Source organism: Chiloscyllium plagiosum, chromosome 16 (assembly GCF_004010195.1).
Source record: "Chiloscyllium plagiosum isolate BGI_BamShark_2017 chromosome 16, ASM401019v2, whole genome shotgun sequence".
In the NCBI taxonomy this organism is placed as follows: domain Eukaryota; kingdom Metazoa; phylum Chordata; class Chondrichthyes; order Orectolobiformes; family Hemiscylliidae; genus Chiloscyllium; species Chiloscyllium plagiosum.
In genome coordinates this window covers 8,877,150-8,901,379 of record NC_057725.1, presented here as the reverse complement: position 1 = coordinate 8,901,379, position 24,230 = coordinate 8,877,150, and the positions used below count along the sequence as shown (strand labels likewise).

Sequence of the window (24,230 nt, the reverse complement as noted above, 5' to 3'; positions counted from 1 at the left end):
GGAGCAGGAGAAGGCCGTCTGGCCCTTCGAGCCTCTTCCACCATTCAATATGATCATGGGCTGATCTTTAACTTACACATCCGAGAGGTGTTGAATTTTGGCAAGACAAACAAAGGGCAGGACTTACATAGCTAATTATGGGGCCTTGGGTAGTGTTGTCGAACAGAGAGACCTCAGGATTCCAGTACCTAAGTCCTTGAAAGTTGCAAAGGCATAATATGGAGGTGCCAGTGTTGGACTGGAGTGTACAAAGTTAAAATTCTCACAACACCAGGTTATAGTCCAACAGGTTTAATTGGAAGCTCTAGCTTCATCAGGAGTAGCGCTCCGAAAGCTAGTGCTTCCAATTAAACCTGTCGGACTATAACTTGGTGTTGCATCACAGGTAGACAGTGTGGTTAAGACGATATTTGGCATGCTTGCCTTCATAGCTCAGGCCATTGAGTAAAGGAGTCAGGAGGCCATGTTGTGGCTGTACAGGCTGTTGGTGAGGCCAGTTTTGGAATACTGCATACAGTTCTGGTCACTCTGCCAAAGGAAGGATATTATTAAATTGGAGAGGGCGCAAAAAGATTTACAAGGATGTTACTGGGACTGGAGGTTTTCAGTTATAGAATTATAGAGATGTACAGCATGGAAACAGACCCTTCGGTCCAACCCGTCTATGCTGACCAGATATCCCAACCCATTCTAGTCCCACCTGGCCCATATCCCTCCAAACCCTTCCTATTCATATACCCATCCAAATGCCTCTTAAATGTTGCAATTGTACCAGCCTCCACCACTTCCTCTGGCAGCTCATTCCAAACCCGTACCACCCTCTCTGTGAAAAAGTTGCCCCTTTTATATCTTTGCCCCCTCACCCCAAACCTATGCCCTCGAGGCTAGGAATCTTTTCACTGGAGCATAGGTGGTTGAGGGGTGACCTTGTAGAAGTTTATAAAATCATGAGGGACATAGATAAGGTAAATAGCAAAAGTCTTTTCCCTAGGGTAGGCAAGACCAAAGCTAGAGGGCATAATTTTAAAGGGAGAGGGGAAAGACTTAAAAGGGGCAACTTTTTCACACAGAGGGTGGTGCACGTTCGGAATGAACTTCCACTGGAAGTGGCAAACGCAGGTACAATTACAAAATTTATAAGACATTTTGGACAGGTACATGAATAGAAAAGGTTTAAAAGGGATATGGATCAAATGCAGGCAAATGGAACTAATTTAGTTTAGTTGGACCGAAAGGTCTGTTTCCATGCTGGATGACTCAATGACCTCTTTGACTCTATGACTCTACTGATCAAGAACCTACCTTTCCCAGCCAGACATATTCACAAGGACTCTGCCCTCATAGCTCTCTGTGGCAAGGAGTCCCAAAAATCCACAACCCTTAGAGGAGAAAGTCCTCCTCATCTCAGTCTTCATTCTGAGAGCATTGCCTCTGGTCCTTCACCATCCCACAAGGGGAGACATCCTCTCAGCACCTACCCTATCAAACCCCTTAAGAATTCTCCGCATTTCAATGAGATCACTGCTCATTTTTTTGTATATCCAATGAGTTTAATCTCTGCTCCTAACACAATCCCTGCACACTGGGAGTCATTCTAGTGAATCTTCGTCAACTGCCTCCAATGAAATAATGCTTTTTCTTAAAATAAGGGATACAAAATTGTTCACGATGCTCCAAATGTGGTGTCATCAGCACCTTCACTTGTAGTAAGCTTCCCTACTCTTATACAATAGCATTATTTCACCAAATTATTAAAATGCCATAGTTAGATTAGTAAACACTGCTAACTAGACAGATACAAGTCTGCTCTTGTGGTACCATGGTAGCGGCCTTACCTTTGGGCCAGGTTCAAGTTCCATCTGTTTCCTGGAGGTGAGAGAGTCATAACGTGTGTGAATCAGATTGATTAAAAATAATATTTGTAAAAAACGGGCTCTTCTGACACAGTGGTAGTGCCCTAACCTCTGGGTCAGATAGTCCAGGTTTAAATTTCAATAAACTTAGAGGTCTTTTATGGGGTTAGGGTCCAAACAGCATTATTTAAATAAAACAAATATTCAACTGACTATATGTATTTGACTGAATACAGGCCTAACTTTAGAAGATGTCATGATTGGCTCTGAGCAAGGCCAATTGGACATATTAAGTTCACAAATCTTGAAATCTACTTACATCTTACGATTGTTCTCTTAAGCTAAGGGACCAATGTACGACCTTCACAATGGACACTAGCATCTAGAATGAGAAAACTCTGAGGTTTACACCAGTGGGTGATTTCCCTTGTGCTGAGGGAAGTGTATAGTAACATTACGCAGCTACATGAAGAGCATGTTGCATAGCCCTGATCAGAACTAGATACTCCAGGATCAAATCCCAACTCAGAAATTAATGACCAAAGAAAGTGTGCTCATAACACATGCTGTGTATCATCCTGGAAATTCCTTCTAAATGACATAGATGGCACAAAGTAAAAGCAAGAGAGATTCATGGTCAGTCATCTGATAGAAAGGAAGTTAGAGGCTTCAACATTATGATCCATAGGTCCAGAATACAACATAATGGTTAAAAAAAAACACATGTTGCCACTGTACACAGAATTTTAACTCATTAGTGAATTTTAACTCACGAACATCGCCAATTTGACCAAATAGAAAATTTTTCATCTTAATTACTTTGCAATTTAGCCTTCAGTCTGAAAACCATTTTCTTGATTAAACACCATTGTACTTAAAATTCCATCATAGTTTGTACTTCGAATTGTCACATCTATTTGCAAAATTACCAAGCGAAAAATGACTATTTGGTGTTTCCATTCCACGTATTTTGGTTAATTACATCTCACACTCCACCTCCCCCACTTCCAACCTCACTATACTCGCTACTTCAGAGAGTACAATCATTTTTATACAATCATTTCTTTTTGACCAAAATTTATAAGAAAAAATTGTACAAATTGAGTTAAGGTTTCATGATTTGTAATTTGGTTGTAATCACATTAATTAAAATTAATCAATCGAGAAAGCTTGCTAATTATGCTAATATGGGGCTATTAAACCATAAACGTAATCACATTTTGTTAATGATGCATCTTCCAAACTGGTGAATAAATACAGCAATAATACTGGTTTGGTTGGACCTTTTCAAATAAGCTGTTGAAGATTCTTTATTTTTAAGATTAGATTCCCTACAGTGTGGAAACAGGCCCTACGGCCCAACAAGTCCACACTGACCCTCCGAACAGTAACCCACCCAGACCCATTTCCCTCTGACGAATGCACCTAGCACTATAGGCAATTTAGCATGGCCAATTCACCTGACCTGCACATCTTTGGACTGTGGGAGGAAACTGGAGCACCTGGAGGAAACCCACGCAGACATGGGAAGAATGTGGAAACTCCACATAGATAGTCACCCAAGGCTGAGAATCGAACCTGGGACCCTGGTGCTGTGAGGCAGCAGTGCTAACCACTGAGCCACCATGCCGCCCCAAACTTGCTTAACATTCTATTTTGTTTTCTGGTTTGACAATTAAATCAGGAGTAAGTGCATTTAAAAGTCAATAATTTGAATACAAGAAACTAAAAAGAAGCTGTGCAGCACAACTGTCCTTCTTCAGAATATCTCCGTCTGAGTCCAGCTGAGATTACTGGCATCGAACTCTAGCTTTTTTGCTGATTGCAACTGCTTTACATGGATTCATTCGGCACCATCCTTGAATGATTTTTAGGCATTAATCCATGAAGCAAAACTAAATTTAATGTTGTGTTAATTGGACCTCAGTTGCCAATGATCAGGGTTTGAAATTCAAAATAGAATTGAGGAAGTACCTTCCCTCACCCAATTTAATTAAAATGCAGTTAATCGATTAGGTGGTGCAATCACCTATCTTTTGCAAAGGATGTAAAGTTGATCCTTGTGTGTTCTATATTTGTAAAATAAAGCGATGTGGTCTTTCTTCCATCAAATCTATATGACATATGCTCATCTTGGGACTGATACCTGCTGCAAAAGGTATTGCATTCTGCCAGCACAGCTGCTTCAACTTAATGAAGACAGACATTTATCTCAGATATATTTGCACTTACTGCAGTCCTTTGCTATATTAGACAAACTAAAGACCTGAGGGTATTGCTCAGAAATAGAATCCTTGGTAGCAGCATATAAAGTCGTAGAGTTATACAGCATGGAAACAGACCTTTCAGTCCAACCAGTCCATGCTAAACGTAATCCCAAACTAAACAAGTTTCCACCTGCCTGCGCTTGGCCCATATCCCTCCAAAGCTTTCCTATTCATGTACTTATCCAAATGTCTTTTAAACATTGAAACTGTACCCGAATCCACCACTTTCTCTGGAAGTTCATTCCATACACAAATCACTATGTAAAAAAAATTGCCCCTCATGTCTTTTGAAGTCCTTCTCCTCTCACTTTAAAAATATGTCGCCGAGGCTTGAAATCTTGGGTGAAAAGACACCTGCCATTGACCTTCCTCTGTGCCCTTCATGATTTCATAAACCTTTATAAGGTCACCCTCAACCTCCTACACTTCAGTGAAAAACAGACCCAGCCTTACATCCTCTTTATATCTCAAACTCTCCAATCCTTTTAAGGAAGGTTGATGGCTCAATGGTATTATCGCGAGATTATTAATCCAAAGACCCAGGTACTGTTCTGGGAACCCAGGTTTGAGTCCCACCATGGCAGATGGTGAAATTTGATTCAGTGAAAAAAAAAAATCTGGAATTAAGTATCTACTGATGACCATAAAATCATTGTCAATTGTTGGAAAAACCCATCTGATTCACTAATGTCGTCCATCCTCACCTGGCCTGACCTACATGTGACTCTAGCCCCATTGCAATATAGTTAACTCTCAGTTGCCCTCTGAAATGGTCTTGCAAGCCATTCAGTTGTACTAAATGCTACAAAGTCTCAAAGAAATGAAACCAGACTTATCTTCTAGCATCGACCTAGGCACCGGAAAGCACAATGCAGAAACAGCTCTGTCGGCCCTGTAAAGTTCTCCTCACTAACATCTGTTAGCTCGTGCCAAAATTGGGAGAGCTCTGTCGTGGACCAGTCAAGCAACAGCCTGACACTGTCATACACATGGAATCATACCTTTCAGACAATGTCCCAAACACCACCATTACCATCCCTGGATGTGCCCTGTCTCACCAGCAGAGGTGACGGCACAGTGAGATACAGTCAGGAGGGAGTTGCCCTGGGAGTCCTCAACATTGATCCCGGACCACAAAGTCTCATGGCTTCAGGTTGAACATGGGCAAGGAAACCTCCTGCTGATTACCATGCACCATCCTCCCTCAGCTGATGAGGTACTCCTTCATGTTGAACATTACTTAAAGGAAGCACTAAGGATGACAAGGGCACAAAATGTACTCTGGGTGGGGGATTTCAAGAGTGGCTCAGCAGCAGTACTACTGATCGAGCTGATTGGGTTCTTAAGGACATTGCTGCTAGGCTGGGTCTGCATCGGGTGGTGAGAGAACCAACAAGAGGAAAAAACATACCTGGTCTTATCCTTACTATTTGCCGGCTGCAGATGCACCTGTCCATGACAGTATCGGTAAGTGCGACCACCGCACAGTCCATGTGGAGACAAAGTTCCACCTTCACATTGAGTATACCCTCCATTGTGTTGTGTGGCACTATCACTTTGCTAAATGGAACAGACTTCAAACAGATCTAGCAAACCAAGACTGGGCATTCATGAGGTGCTGTGGGTCATCGACAGCAGAACTGTACTCCAGGGTACCCCTGGTTCAGTGGTGAGTGGAGGAGGGCATGCCAGGAGCACCACCAGTCATACCTGAAGATGAGGTGTCAACCTGGTGAAGCCCCCAACCAGATTGCATGCCAAACAGCATAAACAGCAAGTGATAAGCAGAGTTAAGCAATCCCACATCCATCAGATCAGATCTAAGCTCTGCAGTCCTGCCACATCCAGTCAGGAATAGTGGAGGACAATTAAACAATTCACTGGAGGAGGCGGCTCCACAAATAACCCCATCCTCAATGGTGGAAGAGCCCAGCACATCAGTGCAAAAGATAAGGCTGAAGCTTTCACAGCAATCTTCACTCAGGAGTGACAAGTGAATGATCAAACTCTACCTTCTCCAATGGTCCCCAGCATTACAGACACCAGTCTTCAGGCAATTCGATTCACTCCACATGATATTAAGATATGGTTGGAGGCACTAGATACTGCAAAGGCAATGGGCCTTGATAACATTCTGGCAAAAGTACAGAAGAAGTGTGCTCCAGAACTTGTTGCTCCCCTAGCCAAGCTATTCCAGTACAGTTACAACACTGGCATCTACCCAACAATGTGGAAAATTGCCCAGACATGTCTTGTACATAAAGACTAGGACAAATCCAACCCGATCAATTACTGCTCCAATGTTCCAGTCTTGATCATCAGTAAAGTGACGGAAGATGTCATCAATAGTGCTATCAAGAAGCACTTGATCAGCAAAAACTTGCTCAGTGATTGGGTTCCACCAGCTCCTGACCTCATTATAGTCTTGGTTCAAACAAAAGAGCTAAATTCCAGAGGGGAGGTGAGAGTGACAGCATTTGACATCATGGCTATATTCAACTGATTGCGGCATCAAGGAGCCCTAGCAAAACTGGAATCAATGGGTATCAGGGGTCAAACTCTCCAGTTTGTAGAGCCATACCTGGCACAAAGGAAGATGGTTGTGGCTGTTGGAAGTCAGCCATCTCAGCTTCAGGACACCTCTGCAGGAACTGTCCAGGGCAATGTCTTCGGCCTAACCATCTTCAGCTGCTTCATTAATGACCTTCCCTCCATCATAAGGTCAGAAGTGGGGATGTTCGCCAATGATTGCACCATTCAGAACTCCTCAGATACAGAAGCAGTCCATGTTCAAATGCAACAAGATCTGGGCAATATCCAGGCTTGGAGAAAGTGAGATCTGCAGATGCTGGAGATCAGAGTCAAAAAGTGTGCAGCTGGAAAAGCGCAGCAGGTCAGGCAGCATCCGAGGAGCATGAGATTCGAAGTTTCAGGCATAAGCCCTTCATTCCTGATTCACAATTCTCCTGGGATGCTGCCTGACCAGCTGTGATTTTCCAATATCCAGGCTTGGACTGACAAATGGCAAGTAACATTCATGCCACACAAATGTCAGGCTATGGCCATCACCAGTAAGAGACAATCTGACCACCACCTCTTGACATTAAATGGTGTTAGCGTCACTGAATACCCCACTATAAACATCCTTGGAGATACTATTGATCAGAAACTTAACTGACCTCATCACATAATAGCAGTGGCTGCAAGAGCAGGTCAGAGGCTAGGAATACTGAAGTAACTTACCTCCTGACTTCGACTATTGACAAGGCATGAGTCAGGAATGTGATGGAATACTACTCACTTGCCTGATGGGTGCAGCCCCAATAACACTCAAGAAACTTGACACCATCCAGGACAAAGCAGCCCGCTTGATTGGCACCACATCCACAAACATCCATTCCCTCCACCGCCAACACTCAGGAGTAGCAGTGTGTACTATCTACAAGATGCCCTGCAGAATTCACCAAAGATCCTCGGACAGCATCTTCCGAACCCTCAAACATTTCCATCTAGAAGGACAAGGGCAGCAGACACATGGGAACACCACCACCTTCAAGTTCCCCTCCAAGCCACTCACCATCCTGACTTGGAAAAAGATCATCGTTTCTTCGCTGTCGCTGGGTCAAAATCCTGCAAGTCTCTCCCCAAGGGCATTGTGGGTCAACTCACAGCAGGTGGACTGCAGCGGTTAAAGAAGGCAGCTCACCACCACCTTCTCAGGAAAACTATGGACAGACAAGAAATGCTGAGCCCAGCCAGGGACCACCACACCCCAAAAGACTTTTTAAAAACTGGTAAATTGTTTCTGAACCCTCTCCAGCTTAATAATATTCTTCCTATAACTGGGCCTACAGTACTGGACACAGTAGTCCAGAAGCGGCCTCACTAATATCCTGAACAACGTTAACATGCCACTACTCCCATACTCAAAGGTCTGAGCAATGAAGGCAGCATGCTAAAGGCTCTTTTAACGACCCTGCCTCCACGTGAAGCAAATTTCAAAGAATGATGTACCTGTAACCCGTAGGTCTCTCTATTCTACAACACTACCCCAGACTCTACTCTTAATTGTTATAGTCATGCCCTTGTTTGTTTTACCAAAATGCAATATCTTGCCTTTCTCCAAATTAAACACCATCTGCTACGCTTCAGCCCATTGACCCAACTTTCAAGATTAGATTACATTACAGTGTGGAAATAGGCCCTTCGGCCCAACAAGTCCACACCGACTCGCCGAAGTGTAACCCACCCAAACCCCTACATTTACCCCTTACCTAACACTACGGGCAATTTAGCATGGCCAATTCACCTGACCTGTACATCTTTGAACTGTGGGAGGAAACCAGAGCACCCAGAGGAAACCCACGCAGACACGGGGAGAATGTGCAAACTCCACACAGTCAGTCGCCTGAGGCGGGAATTGAACCCGGGTCTCTGGCGCTGTGAGGCAGCAGTGCTAACCACCGTGCCGCCCACAAGATCTCTTTGTAATCTTAAATAACCTTCTTCTCTGTTCACTATACCACCAAGTTTGATGTTATCTGCAAATTTACTAACTGAAATATGTGAAGTTCCTTCAGTTTCTTTGCCAAATACACAAGTTAAATGGAATTCAGATGTAATAGATTAAACCTGGGAGTAGACGATTGTGCTCTAAGACTATGTGAGAAGAGTGATGAGCATGAGAAATTAATTGACTAAAATCCTGAAAATCAGATTCTCGGCCTCAGAATAAAGTGGAGACAAAGGCAGACACAAGGGGCTGAATGGCCTCCCTCTGGGCTGTAATAATTCTGCAATTCTCCGCTTTTGTGATCTAAGCCCTCCCTCCTCAGAACGTGAGATGATCTTCTGGCATCAGTGGTCGAGAATCTCATAACACAGGAACTGGCATCTCATTAACTACGTAATTCACTGGAATTAACTTTTAACACTTTAGATTCCCAATCAATGCAGCAATCATGCATCTAGTGTCCCATGATCCACCTCTTAACCCTTTCCAACACTTCCATGATGATTCAGAGTTGGTTGATGGGCCGGGTTGGATTTGTCCATCTTTTTGGTGTACCTCAGGAGATTCCTCAGCAATTTTTCAAATTGTGGCATTAATGCCTTTGTTGCCTGCATACTTAAGAGAATGTATGCAAGTTCTGGAACACAGGTACTATTTCCAGAGCATTTTCGGGGTACTAAGCTGTTATAGTATCCAGTATGTCCAGACATGTTTTTTAGATATCACATGGTGTGAATTGAATTGGCTAAAAGACAGCTCCAAGAGGTGGCTGAGTTGGATCTCCCAGACAAAACTTCTGGCTGAAGATTATGACAAATGCTTAAGCCTTATCTTTTGTCCTGAGCACGCCCACTCGGGATTTACGTGGATCTGCTTCTTCTAGCAGGTTATCCATCGGGACGAGATGTGGCAGGATCACAGAGCTAGGGTCACAACCATTGGTTGTGGGATCACTGGGCTCTGTCTGTCACATGCTGCTTATGCTGTTTGGCACACAAGTATTCCTGAGCTGTGGCTTCACCAAGTTGATACCTTATTTTCAGGTATGGCTGGTGCTGTTCCTGGTATGTCCTCCTGCACTCTCCATTGAACCAAGGTTGATCCCCTGGCTTAGTGGCAATGGTAGAGTGGGGATATGCCTGGCTATGAATTTGCAAATTATGTTGGGAGTACAATTCAGCTGCAGCTAATAGCCTATAGGCCCTCAGGAATTCCTAATTTTGGAGTTACCTGATCTGTTTGATGACGACTCCCACTAAGCACAATGGCAGTGCCACAGAACACCATGTCAGGTATTCTCAGTGTGAAGACAGAATATCATCTCTTCCACACTGAGCGTTCTTCACTCCAAGTGATACTCTCATGGATCATTTGGAGACAGAGAGACAGAGATAGAGAAACAAAGAAAGAGAGAGGCACAAACAGACAGAGAGACAGAGCGAGCGAGGGTCAGAGACAGAGACAGAGCGCAAGCGAGGGACAGAGCGCGAGCGAGGGACAGAGCGCGAGCGAGGGACAGAGACAGAGACAGAGCGCGAACGAGGGACAGAGCGCGAGCGAGCGAGGGTCAGAGCGCGAGCGAGCGAGGGACAGAGAGCGAGCGAGAGCGAGGGACAGAGAGAGCGAGGGACAGAGAGAGCGAGGGACAGAGAGAGCGAGGGACAGAGAGAGCGAGGGACAGAGAGAGCGAGGGACAGAGAGAGCGAGGGACAGAGAGAGCGAGGGACAGAGAGAGCGAGGGACAGAGAGAGCGAGGGACAGAGAGAGCGAGGGACAGAGAGAGCGAGGGACAGAGAGAGCGAGGGACAGAGAGAGCGAGGGACAGAGAGAGCGAGGGACAGAGAGAGCGAGGGACAGAGAGAGCGAGGGACAGAGAGAGCGAGGGACAGAGAGAGCGAGGGACAGAGAGAGCGAGGGACAGAGAGAGCGAGGGACAGAGAGAGCGAGGGACAGAGAGAGCGAGGGACAGAGAGAGCGAGGGACAGAGAGAGCGAGGGACAGAGAGAGCGAGGGACAGAGAGAGCGAGGGACAGAGAGAGCGAGGGACAGAGAGAGCGAGGGACAGAGAGAGCGAGGGACAGAGAGAGCGAGGGACAGAGAGAGCGAGGGACAGAGAGAGCGAGGGACAGAGAGAGCGAGGGACAGAGAGAGCGAGGGACAGAGAGAGCGAGGGACAGAGAGAGCGAGGGACAGAGAGAGCGAGGGACAGAGAGAGCGAGGGACAGAGAGAGCGAGGGACAGAGAGAGCGAGGGACAGAGAGAGCGAGGGACAGAGAGAGCGAGGGACAGAGAGAGCGAGGGACAGAGAGAGCGAGGGACAGAGAGAGCGAGGGACAGAGAGAGCGAGGGACAGAGAGAGCGAGGGACAGAGAGAGCGAGGGACAGAGAGAGCGAGGGACAGAGAGAGCGAGGGACAGAGAGAGCGAGGGACAGAGAGAGCGAGGGACAGAGAGAGCGAGGGACAGAGAGAGCGAGGGACAGAGAGAGCGAGGGACAGAGAGAGCGAGGGACAGAGAGAGCGAGGGACAGAGAGAGCGAGGGACAGAGAGAGCGAGGGACAGAGAGAGCGAGGGACAGAGAGAGCGAGGGACAGAGAGAGCGAGGGACAGAGAGAGCGAGGGACAGAGAGAGCGAGGGACAGAGAGAGCGAGGGACAGAGAGAGCGAGGGACAGAGAGAGCGAGGGACAGAGAGAGCGAGGGACAGAGAGAGCGAGGGACAGAGAGAGCGAGGGACAGAGAGAGCGAGGGACAGAGAGAGCGAGGGACAGAGAGAGCGAGGGACAGAGAGAGCGAGGGACAGAGAGAGCGAGGGACAGAGAGAGCGAGGGACAGAGAGAGCGAGGGACAGAGAGAGCGAGGGACAGAGAGAGCGAGGGACAGAGAGAGCGAGGGACAGAGAGAGCGAGGGACAGAGAGAGCGAGGGACAGAGAGAGCGAGGGACAGAGAGAGCGAGGGACAGAGAGAGCGAGGGACAGAGAGAGCGAGGGACAGAGAGAGCGAGGGACAGAGAGAGCGAGGGACAGAGAGAGCGAGGGACAGAGAGAGCGAGGGACAGAGAGAGCGAGGGACAGAGAGAGCGAGGGACAGAGAGAGCGAGGGACAGAGAGAGCGAGGGACAGAGAGAGCGAGGGACAGAGAGAGCGAGGGACAGAGAGAGCGAGGGACAGAGAGAGCGAGGGACAGAGAGAGCGAGGGACAGAGAGAGCGAGGGACAGAGAGAGCGAGGGACAGAGAGAGCGAGGGACAGAGAGAGCGAGGGACAGAGAGAGCGAGGGACAGAGAGAGCGAGGGACAGAGAGAGCGAGGGACAGAGAGAGCGAGGGACAGAGAGAGCGAGGGACAGAGAGAGCGAGGGACAGAGAGAGCGAGGGACAGAGAGAGCGAGGGACAGAGAGAGCGAGGGACAGAGAGAGCGAGGGACAGAGAGAGCGAGGGACAGAGAGAGCGAGGGACAGAGAGAGCGAGGGACAGAGAGAGCGAGGGACAGAGAGAGCGAGGGACAGAGAGAGCGAGGGACAGAGAGAGCGAGGGACAGAGAGAGCGAGGGACAGAGAGAGCGAGGGACAGAGAGAGCGAGGGACAGAGAGAGCGAGGGACAGAGAGAGCGAGGGACAGAGAGAGCGAGGGACAGAGAGAGCGAGGGACAGAGAGAGCGAGGGACAGAGAGAGCGAGGGACAGAGAGAGCGAGGGACAGAGAGAGCGAGGGACAGAGAGAGCGAGGGACAGAGAGAGCGAGGGACAGAGAGAGCGAGGGACAGAGAGAGCGAGGGACAGAGAGAGCGAGGGACAGAGAGAGCGAGGGACAGAGAGAGCGAGGGACAGAGAGAGCGAGGGACAGAGAGAGCGAGGGACAGAGAGAGCGAGGGACAGAGAGAGCGAGGGACAGAGAGAGCGAGGGACAGAGAGAGCGAGGGACAGAGAGAGCGAGGGACAGAGAGAGCGAGGGACAGAGAGAGCGAGGGACAGAGAGAGCGAGGGACAGAGAGAGCGAGGGACAGAGAGAGCGAGGGACAGAGAGAGCGAGGGACAGAGAGAGCGAGGGACAGAGAGAGCGAGGGACAGAGAGAGCGAGGGACAGAGAGAGCGAGGGACAGAGAGAGCGAGGGACAGAGAGAGCGAGGGACAGAGAGAGCGAGGGACAGAGAGAGCGAGGGACAGAGAGAGCGAGGGACAGAGAGAGCGAGGGACAGAGAGAGCGAGGGACAGAGAGAGCGAGGGACAGAGAGAGCGAGGGACAGAGAGAGCGAGGGACAGAGAGAGCGAGGGACAGAGAGAGCGAGGGACAGAGAGAGCGAGGGACAGAGAGAGCGAGGGACAGAGAGAGCGAGGGACAGAGAGAGCGAGGGACAGAGAGAGCGAGGGACAGAGAGAGCGAGGGACAGAGAGAGCGAGGGACAGAGAGAGCGAGGGACAGAGAGAGCGAGGGACAGAGAGAGCGAGGGACAGAGAGAGCGAGGGACAGAGAGAGCGAGGGACAGAGAGAGCGAGGGACAGAGAGAGCGAGGGACAGAGAGAGCGAGGGACAGAGAGAGCGAGGGACAGAGAGAGCGAGGGACAGAGAGAGCGAGGGACAGAGAGAGCGAGGGACAGAGAGAGCGAGGGACAGAGAGAGCGAGGGACAGAGAGAGCGAGGGACAGAGAGAGCGAGGGACAGAGAGAGCGAGGGACAGAGAGAGCGAGGGACAGAGAGAGCGAGGGACAGAGAGAGCGAGGGACAGAGAGAGCGAGGGACAGAGAGAGCGAGGGACAGAGAGAGCGAGGGACAGAGAGAGCGAGGGACAGAGAGAGCGAGGGACAGAGAGAGCGAGGGACAGAGAGAGCGAGGGACAGAGAGAGCGAGGGACAGAGAGAGCGAGGGACAGAGAGAGCGAGGGACAGAGAGAGCGAGGGACAGAGAGAGCGAGGGACAGAGAGAGCGAGGGACAGAGAGAGCGAGGGACAGAGAGAGCGAGGGACAGAGAGAGCGAGGGACAGAGAGAGCGAGGGACAGAGAGAGCGAGGGACAGAGAGAGCGAGGGACAGAGAGAGCGAGGGACAGAGAGAGCGAGGGACAGAGAGAGCGAGATGGGTTTTTAATGACAGTGCAGAGTTGAAAAATGTGATGCTGGTAAAACGCAGCAGGCCAGTCAGCATCCGAGGAGTAGAAGAATCGAGATTTCGGGCATAAGCCCTTCTTCAGGAAGAAGGGCTTCCTGAAGAAGGGCTTGTGCCCAAAACGCCGATTCTCCTGCTCCTCGGATGCTGCCTGGCCTGCTGCGTCTTTCCAGCATCACATTTTTCAACTCTGGTCTCCAGCATCTGCAGTCCTCACTTTCTCCTTTTATGACAATGCATTCAAGGTCATTGTTAGACTTGATTTTGTTTCTCAGATCTTTTCATTGACATCAAATTCCATCATCTGCCATGGTAGGATTTGAACCTGGTCCCCCAGAGCATTATCTAGATCCTGGGATTACTAGAACATTGCGTCCCACCAATCTTTACCTCCTGGAGTATGTAGCTACAGGACACACTTTAACATTGCTCCCTTTCAGCGCACAGCAATTCCAGATCCCAGGTGTTTGTCCCTCCCCAAATATGATCAATAACATCTGTGCTCCCAAGAGTGATCTGGTGTGTCTTGACTTCAGTCCCTATCTACTAGGCAACCCCCTCTCTTGGCCAGCAGTACCTTCCAAATAGGCTGGACAATAAAAGAAGAAATCAGAAGAGCCTAACAGTGATAATCTTTTGAAATCTTAATCTACACATAGAATGGAAAAATCAGTTGGTCAAGGCAGCCTGGATTAGGAGATCATCGAATGTTTTTAGGATCGCTTCATAATACAGCATATTCGGGAGCCACCAAAGAGCAGATTATATTAGACCCGGTATTATGCAATGAGGTCGGTTTAATGACCGCAGAGTGGAGGCATCTGTGTGGAGCACTCAATTTAGTATGGTTTAGTTTTACTTTGACTTTGAGAGAGAGAAAAATGGGTTCAAGACTAGCAGTTTAAACTGAAATAAGGGTAATTATGAGGGCATGAGCATGGAGCTTGTTGATGTGAACTTGAAAATGAGGTTAAGGTTTGGGTTAACAGAGATGCAGGGCTGTCATTTCAGGGGATATTTCAGAATACCCAAACAGTTCAAGGGGAAACAAAAATTCCAAGGGGAGGATTTGCCATGCGACCTGAGTTCACAAATGAAGAATGTTAATTTGGGTGAGATAATGGAAGGCTGTTAAACTCAGAATAAGGTTAAAATCTTCAAGGTGGTAATGATTGGTGATGAATAGATACTTCATATAAAGTTGCGCCGCAATGATTTAAAAAAAAAATTATGTGTGGGATCTGAGCATTGCTGTCTACGCCAGCATTTATTGCCTGCACCCACCTGTCCTTGAGATGGGGCAGTGAGATATTTTCTTAAATTACTCCAGTTCACAGTAATTTAACTGCGGTTGACCCACAATGCCCTTAGAAAGGGAACTACAAGATTTTGATCCAGTGACACTGAAGGAATGGTGATGTACTTCCTGTTCCCACTAGGGAAGGAATTCCAGGATTGTGATCCAATAGTACAGAGTGAAGCCTTGACTTGATTCAAGCCTGTACTTATGATCAGTATTAGATCTTTGATACTTTATTTTGGTGAGGTTGAGTTGAAGACCATGCATTTTTTTTTAAATGTAAAGACTTATTAGGCCACGCAGTGTCCAATATATTATTGTGAAGGCTAGCATTAACCAGAATACATGAAATTGAATTTTGACTAAATGCTGTAGCTGCATATTTATTTAAAATTTGCAGACTGAATTGTCTAATGCTGTACATATTTTAATTAAAAATTAGCAGTATTCAATTAAACATTTATCTATCCACGAACATTATATTTCGCTTTCATTTTAAAAGGAGACCAAAGCAAACTAATAAATTAATTTGAAAGTCAGATTCAGGAGAATTTGAACATTTGTTATGGATTAAGCTGCTGTTAAAAATGGCAGAACTCATTATATTTACGAAAGGGTAGCGGTAAAAAAAACTAAAATACCTTCATTGCGGCTTGCAGGATATCTTTAAGTATGGTGGATAGGGAAGGAACCAAAAGCTCTGGGCTCAAATCACACCCAGGGACTGATGATCAAAGAAATCAAAGATAGGTATTAGTGACTATTGTGTGATTGAATTTTGCATTCAGCTTGAGGGAGAGAAGAGTAAGTCCAGGATGAGCACTTTAAAATGAATTAAGGACCATTATGAGGTTGCTACAGTCATAATGTAATTAAACAAGTTGTGGACCAAAGGATTAACTAAACCATTATTCTGAAAACAGTTACTGAGCATGTGAGGGGTAAGTATATTTAAGAAATGCTGGGGGTCAAGCAGGGAGACCTCTTGCACTTGTGGGGGGAGGTGAGAGGGTGCATTGGCCCCATGAAAGCAGCAGAGAATTGGACGCCATGTTCATAGGAAGCTGTGTCCATGAGCCACAGAGCGTCCATGAAGTGACACCTCTCTCCATTTACTCAAAAACGATCCTTCCCTACGGCGGGTCACTCTCCAATAGTGGACAAAATGCCCACAGAGCCAGGAAGTCACCGTAATTGTCTAATCTGCCTGCTGGCAAAATTACATTGTGCAAGGAATACGTTTTGCAACTCCCAAGATCTTTCTCCTGCCTTTCTGCCAAAGAAACATTAATTTCACCATGTTACTATATATTAATATGCCTTCTGAAGGTGTTAAAGGTGGTTGGACCGAGGTAAGCAACATTCCAAGCATCAAACATCTTTGAAAATATGATTTTCCCTGTGGACACTTGCCTCCACAACAATCTTTGCTAACCTTCAATTACTATCACTAAAATACATTATCAGATCATTGCTATAGTGACGCATAGTGGAATTTGCTTCATGAAGTTTCAAAGCTGCACTTCCTACACTACAATTAGGAGCATACTTCAAAAGTACTCTCATTGATGGTAATATGGTTTGGGAAGCCCTGAGATCACATATAAAGCACTGGAGAGCCCACAATTGGAGTACCGCACATAGATCTGGTCACCGCATGATAGGAAGGATGTGTAAAGGAGATTCACCAGGTTGCTGCCTGGGCCAGAGGCTCAGAGCTCCAAGGAAAGATCAGATAAAATCATGGAAACATAGAAAGTAGGTGCAGGAGTAGGCCATTCGGCCTTCGAGCCTGCACCACCATTCAATATGATCATGGCTCATCATGCATTCTCAGGCTCTCGTTCCTGCTTTCTCTCCATACGCCCTGATCCCTTTAGCCGCAAGGGCTACATCCAGCTCCTTCCTGAATATATCTAATAAGTGGGAGAGAATTCCACAGGTTCACAACTCTGAGTGAAGAAATTCTTCCTCCTTTCGTCCTGGATGGCTTACCCCTTATTCTTAGAGTATAGCCCCCTAGTTCTGGGCTTCTTCCACCATAGAGAACATCCTTCCCACATCTAGGCTGTCCAGTCCCATACGGACAGCCTCACACAGGGCACCTCACACCTTCGATGCTTTATCTGAACTGACATGGCACCTATTGTTAAAGTGCACTTCAGAATGTAACTTTAAACAAAGGTTCTGGCATTTTCATATGAAAGAACTGAAACCAACATGGTCATTCTAAAAGATAAGAGACTTAACAAACAATCCAGGTCTTTTTCAATATATAATTTCAGTTGCATCACACTATAAACTTTTGCTATAAATTCGGTGTCTTACAATCTTATACTCCACAACCACCTGAAGGTGCAGCGCTCCGAAAGCTAGTGTTGGACTATAACCTGGTAATATGTGATTTTTAACTTTGTCTACCCCAGTCCAATACCAGCATCTCCAAATCAGTCCCATCAGGGTTTTATTTATTTCCATGAGATCCCCCCCATCCCTCATTCTTCTAAATTCCAGCGAGTCCAAGCCCAGACGATCCAGGCTTTCCTAGTGTGTCAGATAGGCTGGGGTTATTTTCCTTGGGGCAGTCAAGGTTGAGAGAAGATCTGACAGGCGTGCATCGGACTATGAAAGACATAGACACAGTGGATAATAAGGCACATTTCCCAGCAGTAAAGGGTCAAGAAACAAGGCGCATAGATTTCAGGGAAGCTGTAGAAGGCTAAGGGGAAAATTGAAGAGAAATTGTTTCACCCAAAGGGTAATAAAGATCTGGAACACATTCGCTGAAAGGCTGGTTGAGCCAAAAACTCTTACAACATTTAAGCATTCACCTGCATTGCCATAGCCTCCAAAGCTACGGGCCAGGAGGTAGAAAATGGGATTCATGCAGTTAGAACTTGTTGGTGGGTGTGGATATGATGAGCTGAATGACTTCCTTCCGTGCTGATGTTTATGAGGCCAGAGGAGTGGTAGATAATTGATTTCAATGATGCTTTTCAAAAGCATATCAGGGAGCATAGACCAGTCAGTTTCTATAATAGGAAAAATAATGGATTCCTTACTAAAAGAGAGAACAGAAAAAAACTTTTAGAGATGAGAATAGTATCAGAGAACATGGCTTTCTTGAACTGGCTTGGGTAATTTTTGAGGAGCCAGCAGTGAGAGTGGACAATGGTAAAGCAGTAGATATAACTTATTTAAATTTTCCAAATTTTTGGATCAGGTTCCTGTTATTAGTTTAATGAATAAGGGCAGAAGATGTGCAATCAGGGGACCGCATCCACCAGCGTCCACTCACTCCACCTCCAACACTCAGTACACACTGCTGCAACTATCTACAAGATGCACTGCAGATATTCACCAAAGGTCCTCAGACAGCACCTTTCAAATGCACAGCCACTTCCATCTAGTAGGGCAAGGACAGCAGATACATGGGAACACCTCTCCCTGCAAATTCCCCTCTAAGCCACTCACCATCCTGACTTGGAAGTATATCACCATTCCTTCACTGTTACTGGGTCAAAATCCTGGAATTCCTCCCCTAAGGGCATTGTGGGTCAACCCATGGCAGGTGATTCAAGAAGGCAGCTCACGACCACCTTCTCAAGGGCAACTAGGGGTGGCTAATAAATACTTGCCAAGCCAGCGACACCCAGATCCCAGAAATGATTTTAATTTTTAATTAAAAGAAGTGACAGAATGGATTGCTAGTTGACTTCAAGGTACAAAGCAGAGAGAGGGATTAGTGACAGGAGGTGGGAAGTGGATTAGCACTAGGACCACCACTGGTCACAATTGACGTGAATCATTCGAACTAGAAACACAACTTCTAAAATTCGTAGGATGATATAAATGGGGAGGACTGACAAGACAAAGAGGAGGAAGTGAGGACTGCAGATACTGGTGAGTCAGAATCGAAAACAAAGAGGACTCCAACAATATAAGACCATAAGGCCACTAGACCAGAAGGAAATAGGAACAGGGGACCATTTGGCCCCTCGAGCCTGCTTCACCATTGAATAGGATCGTGGCTAATCCCAAATTCCTCATATCTACTTTCCTGCATTTTCCCCATAACCCTTGACTCTTGGACTGATCAAGAATCTCTCTCTACTCCTACACTACAAACCATTTGAAATAAAGGAGCCAATATTCCATTTTCAAGAGCACATTAATAAACTTGCAGAATGAGCAAATAATTGACAAATTAAGTTTAATGCAGATAAATGTGAAGGTGTGGATTTAATTTAGAAAAAATAGGCAGGTAATTTATTATTTGGAAAGTGCAAGTCTTAGTGGATAGAGGAGCGAGGGAATCTCAGCACAAATACATCAATCATTAAAAATGAAATTGCAGATGTGCAACGTAGTTTAAATAAAACAAGCAGACTTTATTTCAAGGGTAGTTGTAGAAAGTTGGAAGGTTATGCTGAACAAGCTTGATCGACATTGCTGGTGTCTTTGTTGTCACCCTCACTGCACTCATTCTCGTGCCTCGTTATCCTTTTAAATTAGGACAACCAGAATCACACTCAGTAGTCAAAATGAAATCAGAAGTCATATGATGCCAGGTTCTAGTCCAACAGGTTTACTTGAAATCACAACCTTTCGGAGTGCTGTCCTCTCATCAGGACTTCATCTGACGAAGAGGCAGCACGCTTTGAGAGCTTGTGATTTCAAATAAACCTGCTGGACTATAGCCTGGTGCCATGTGACTTCTGATTCTGCTCACCCCAGTCCAACACTGGCACCTCCACATCATGGCTACTTTAAATGATGACACATCACGGCTTTCCATGTCGCTTAAACCCAGTGGCTGAGGAAGGCCACCACCTTGTCCTGGGCAAGTAACTGTAGGCAATAAATGTGGCCCAGCCAGCAACATCACAACCCATGAATGATTTATTTTTAAAAACATCATTGACTTCAGAGAGTTTATTCCCTCCGTCTAGGCTCATTTCAAAAAAGGTAGTATTGGACTAACCTACTTTACTATCTAGAGTACCCAGTGTTTGAAAAATCAAAAAATAGAAAGATAATTATTTTTCAGTTGAAGGGTGTTACTTACCCAGAGATTAATGATGTGAAGTAACATCCAGCACACAAACCTGTTCCATAGCAGCTGGGATAAAATTAGCTTTCAAGGTATCTCTGAATTTCTGCTCAGAGAGTTGCTTTCCTTATGCAAAGTTTTGTCATTTACACTAATTTTAAAACCAGCTGCTTTGACATTAGATCAATGAACCAATTGAATTTTAAGACACAATTACAGATTTTGAAGCTTTTGTTATTTCAGGCTCAAACAACAGTCTCGAGGCTGGGGGCTTTGCTGTTGCTGGCTTCACCAAATATTCACTGATTGCTGGGGAGGCAGCTCCTTTCTTGAAAATAAAATGTTACTTTGTCATCTGTGTGTTCAAATGTGAAACCAAAGAGCTTCAAAAGCCTTCGGGGTGAGTGATCACAGCAGCTGCTGATGTGAGAGATTTATGCTGCAAATGAGAGAGGAGGAAAATATTGAGCATTTTGTGGCAACATTGTGAAAGTGCTCACGTCAGTTGTAAGGAAATAAAAATTTCAGTTGTACAAGTTTCCAAGTACAGTTGAAATAACCGCACAGAGGCCGGTATCCCATCACCAAATCACCCTTTACTCCCAGGTGCACTGTACACGGGCTGTAGCCAGCCAGCTCAGAGTCAGTCCCCAAATTGAGGAGAGTCTAAATCTCCTGGTTTTTTTTATTCATAGTTATACAAAATACAATACAACAGTAACAATACACAAAAGTAGTAGGGCACAATCAGAAGGTCCTGAAATCTTACAAAACAACAACACTAACAAAACATATTGAGTTTTCAGCAAGTTGAGAAGATTTGTAGCTCAGGTTGAGGTTTTGTTTATAAGTTTGTTTGCTGAGCTGGAAGCTCTACACAACACTACATTGGATAAACAGGCAGAAAACTAGCCACCAGGATACATGATAATCAACTAGCCACAAAACGACATGACCCTCTCTCACTAGTATCCTTACATACAGATAAGGAAGGATACCACTTTGACTGGGACAACACATCCATCCTCGGACAAGCCAAATAAAGACATGCACGAGAATTCCTAGAAGCATGGCATTCCAACCGGAACTCTATCAACAAACACAGCGAGTTAGACCCCATCTACCACCCCCTGAGAAAAAGAACAGGAAGTGACTTCATCACAGGAAATTACATCATCAACCTAAAGAAACCCAAACATATAAATAGAAAGCAGGAAATATCAGCAGCAGCCTCAGGCTCACTGAAGGTGTTACCTAGTAGGGTGATGAAACGTCAGGAAATGAACCTTCCAACTCAGCGAGCAAACCTACATTAATATTCAGTTTTCACACAGCTTACTGTTCTTTTAAAAAGGTACCATAATGATAGAATTCCATAAGAGAGCCCGTTTCAGCCCCAAAGGGCAATGTTTACAGCAGGAAAAAGCCAAATCTCCTGGTTATATATTTTTAAAAAATTATTAAACAGTATAGCTTACAAACAATTAACATTAACAGCTGTGTACAGAGAAACAGCAAGGGGAGGGTAGGGGCAAAGCTAATCCCCAAATCCCACTGCTCAACCAGTTTTCAAGGAAAGGAGGACAAACCTCAAAACCCTCTCCTGGTTATCTTTTTTTTTACCCGGGTGGCCAGTGACAAGCACTGCCCTTCACATCAAGGGACAGTGCTGTGTGATCAAAACAGTGAAGGGGAGGGTAGGGACTAAATCAAAATAGAGTTGGAGGGAGAAATGATGCACTCCACTCCCTGCGGCGCCCACCTCTCCCTGAACAACTCCAGGGTACTCCTGTTCTTTTTTTTTTCTCCTTTCTTCCTCTCTCTGTAGGGCAGCTGGTCTAGGGATAGTCGCCTTCAAGGAGAGTCCTTACACATACACTCAAATTAGGCAAACACCCGGGTGGCCAGTGACAAACACTGCCCTTTGCATCAAAGGGCAGTGCTGTGTGATCAAAACAGTGAAGGGGAGGGTAGGGACTAAATCAAAATAGAGTTGGAGGGAGAAATGATGCACTCCACTCCCTGCGGCGCCCACCTCTCCCTGAACAACTCCAGGGTGTTGGTCGACGCCGCGTGCTCCTTCTCCAAGGACACCCGGGCCCTAACGTAGCCGCGGAAGGGGGGCAGGCAGTCGGCCCTAACGACCCCCTCCATGGCCGACTGCATGGACCTGTTAATGGCCGGTTTGGCCAGGCCCAGGAGCAGACCCACGAGGAGGTCTTCAGACCTGCCCTCCTTCCTCCGTACCGGGTGCCCAAAGATCAGGAGCGTGGGACTGAAGTGCAACCAAAAGCAGAGGAGGAGGTTTTTCAGAAAATCAAAAAGGGAGTGCAAACGCCCACACCCAATATACACGTGGTCCACGGACTCCACGGCGCCACAGAACAAGCAGTTGGGCTGGGAGTCCGTGAACCACCGCAATCTGCGGTTGCAGGGGACTGCTACGTGCAACACCCTCCACCCCAGATCCCCGAGAGAAAGGGGGAGGACTCCCGCGTAGAGAGCCCTCCACTGGGGATCCCCACCGTCCGGTGGCAAATGAGCACGCCAAGGCGTGTCCGGACGGTGGATGAGGGAGAAGAGGTGGATGGTGTGCAGCAGCAGTCTGTACAGGGCTCTTTTTATATCCCTAAACACCTCTCCTTGTTATTTTTTTTTATTTTATTAAACAAATTACAAAACAGTTTACAAAAAAACATTGACAGCTGTACACAAAAGACATCAATTTTACAAGGGAGAGGAGCAGCAAAGCTAGGCCCTGAACCCTACCATTCAACCAATTTACAGGGAGAGGAGGACAAACCTCAAATCCCAGTTCGACATATGACAAGACAGTGACAATGACATTTGTACATTAGACAATACCGTTACATGCAAAAGTGCAGACAATACAGACCCAACAAGCCCCCGCCCCTCCCCCTCTCCTTGTTATACCTGTCAGCCAGGGCTCCCTGATTGGCCCAGGTTAACAACCCCTATCAAGTATTTCATAGTCAACAAGATCTACTTGGGTCCAATCACAACATCCGTGTTGATCTTTATCTAATAGTTGATGCAAATAACTATCTTACATTCAATTAGTTAAAGGTGACAGCTGGCGATTTGGGCTACATGAGAGGTAGCCCACTTTATAGTCTTCCCTATAATCAAAATCTCCTCACGTTAAATTATTTGGTATTTGTTAATTCTAGGAATTGGGAGAATAAACCGTTATTTGCCTTTAAAAACCATTCGAAGCCTAACCTTCTGATTTTTCACCCCATTTGATTAGAATTTTTCAGGGCAGACCACAACTGGAATACTGTGAACGGTTTTGTGACCCAATGAAAGGGGCATTGGAGGCAGAGAAGGTTGACTAGGCTGATACCAAGTAATGGGGGGACTGCCTTAGAGATTTCCTAATCAATGTGTTTCAAAAGATGTTATTACACACCCAGGTCTACTTGCTCAGAGACACTGACACCAACACTGTGGCAGGACTGTCTTATGAGGAGAGATTGAATATGTCATGCATTAATTTATTTGAATATGGAAGAATGAGAGGCAATCTTATTGAAGCACATAAGATTCGAAGGGGACTTGACAGGGTAGAGTCCAGGACCAGGGGCATAATCTCAGAATAAGGGGTTGCACATTTGATACGTAGATGAGGAGGAATGTTTTCTCTCATGAGGTTGTGAATCCATGGAACTCTTTACTGCAGAGGTCTATTGAGGTTGGGTAGACTGAGACTGACAGATTTTTAATCAGTAAAGGATTCAGGGCTCTGCATAAAGTGAATGCTAGAAAAAAAAAATCAACAGGTTTGGCAGTGTCTATGGAGAGAAACAAAGCTTCGAGTCTGGTCTTACTCTTCCGCAAAATGTATCCTACCTTTACTTGAGGAATCAAAGAATATGGAGAACAGGCAGGAAAGTCAGGTTGAGGATTATCAGAACGGCCCTTGTTTTCATTGAATGGGGGAAGAAGTGGGCTTGATGGACTGAATGAGTCAAAAAGTGTGACGCTGGAAAAGCACAGCGGGTCAGGCAGCAGCCAAGGAATATAAGCCCTTCATCAGGAATTCTCCTGCTCATCAGACGCTACCTGACCTGTTGTGCTTTTCCAGCACCACATTTTTCAACTCTGATCTCCAGCATCTGCAGTT

At 46.2% G+C, this 24,230-nt stretch overlaps 1 protein-coding gene and 1 long non-coding RNA gene across 2 annotated transcripts in view; one reads left to right on the top strand and one right to left on the bottom strand.

Annotated features, from left to right (window-relative positions):
* Nucleotides 1–24,230, bottom strand: part of luzp2 (leucine zipper protein 2) — a 196,704-nt gene that overhangs the window by 98,289 nt on the left and 74,185 nt on the right. The gene's annotated exons all lie outside the window — the stretch shown is intronic.
* On the top strand, nucleotides 1,522–22,046 carry LOC122557637. Its single transcript, XR_006313885.1, has 3 exons — nucleotides 1,522–1,535; nucleotides 6,544–6,548; nucleotides 21,912–22,046. It is a non-coding gene; the product is annotated as an uncharacterized LOC122557637 (long non-coding RNA).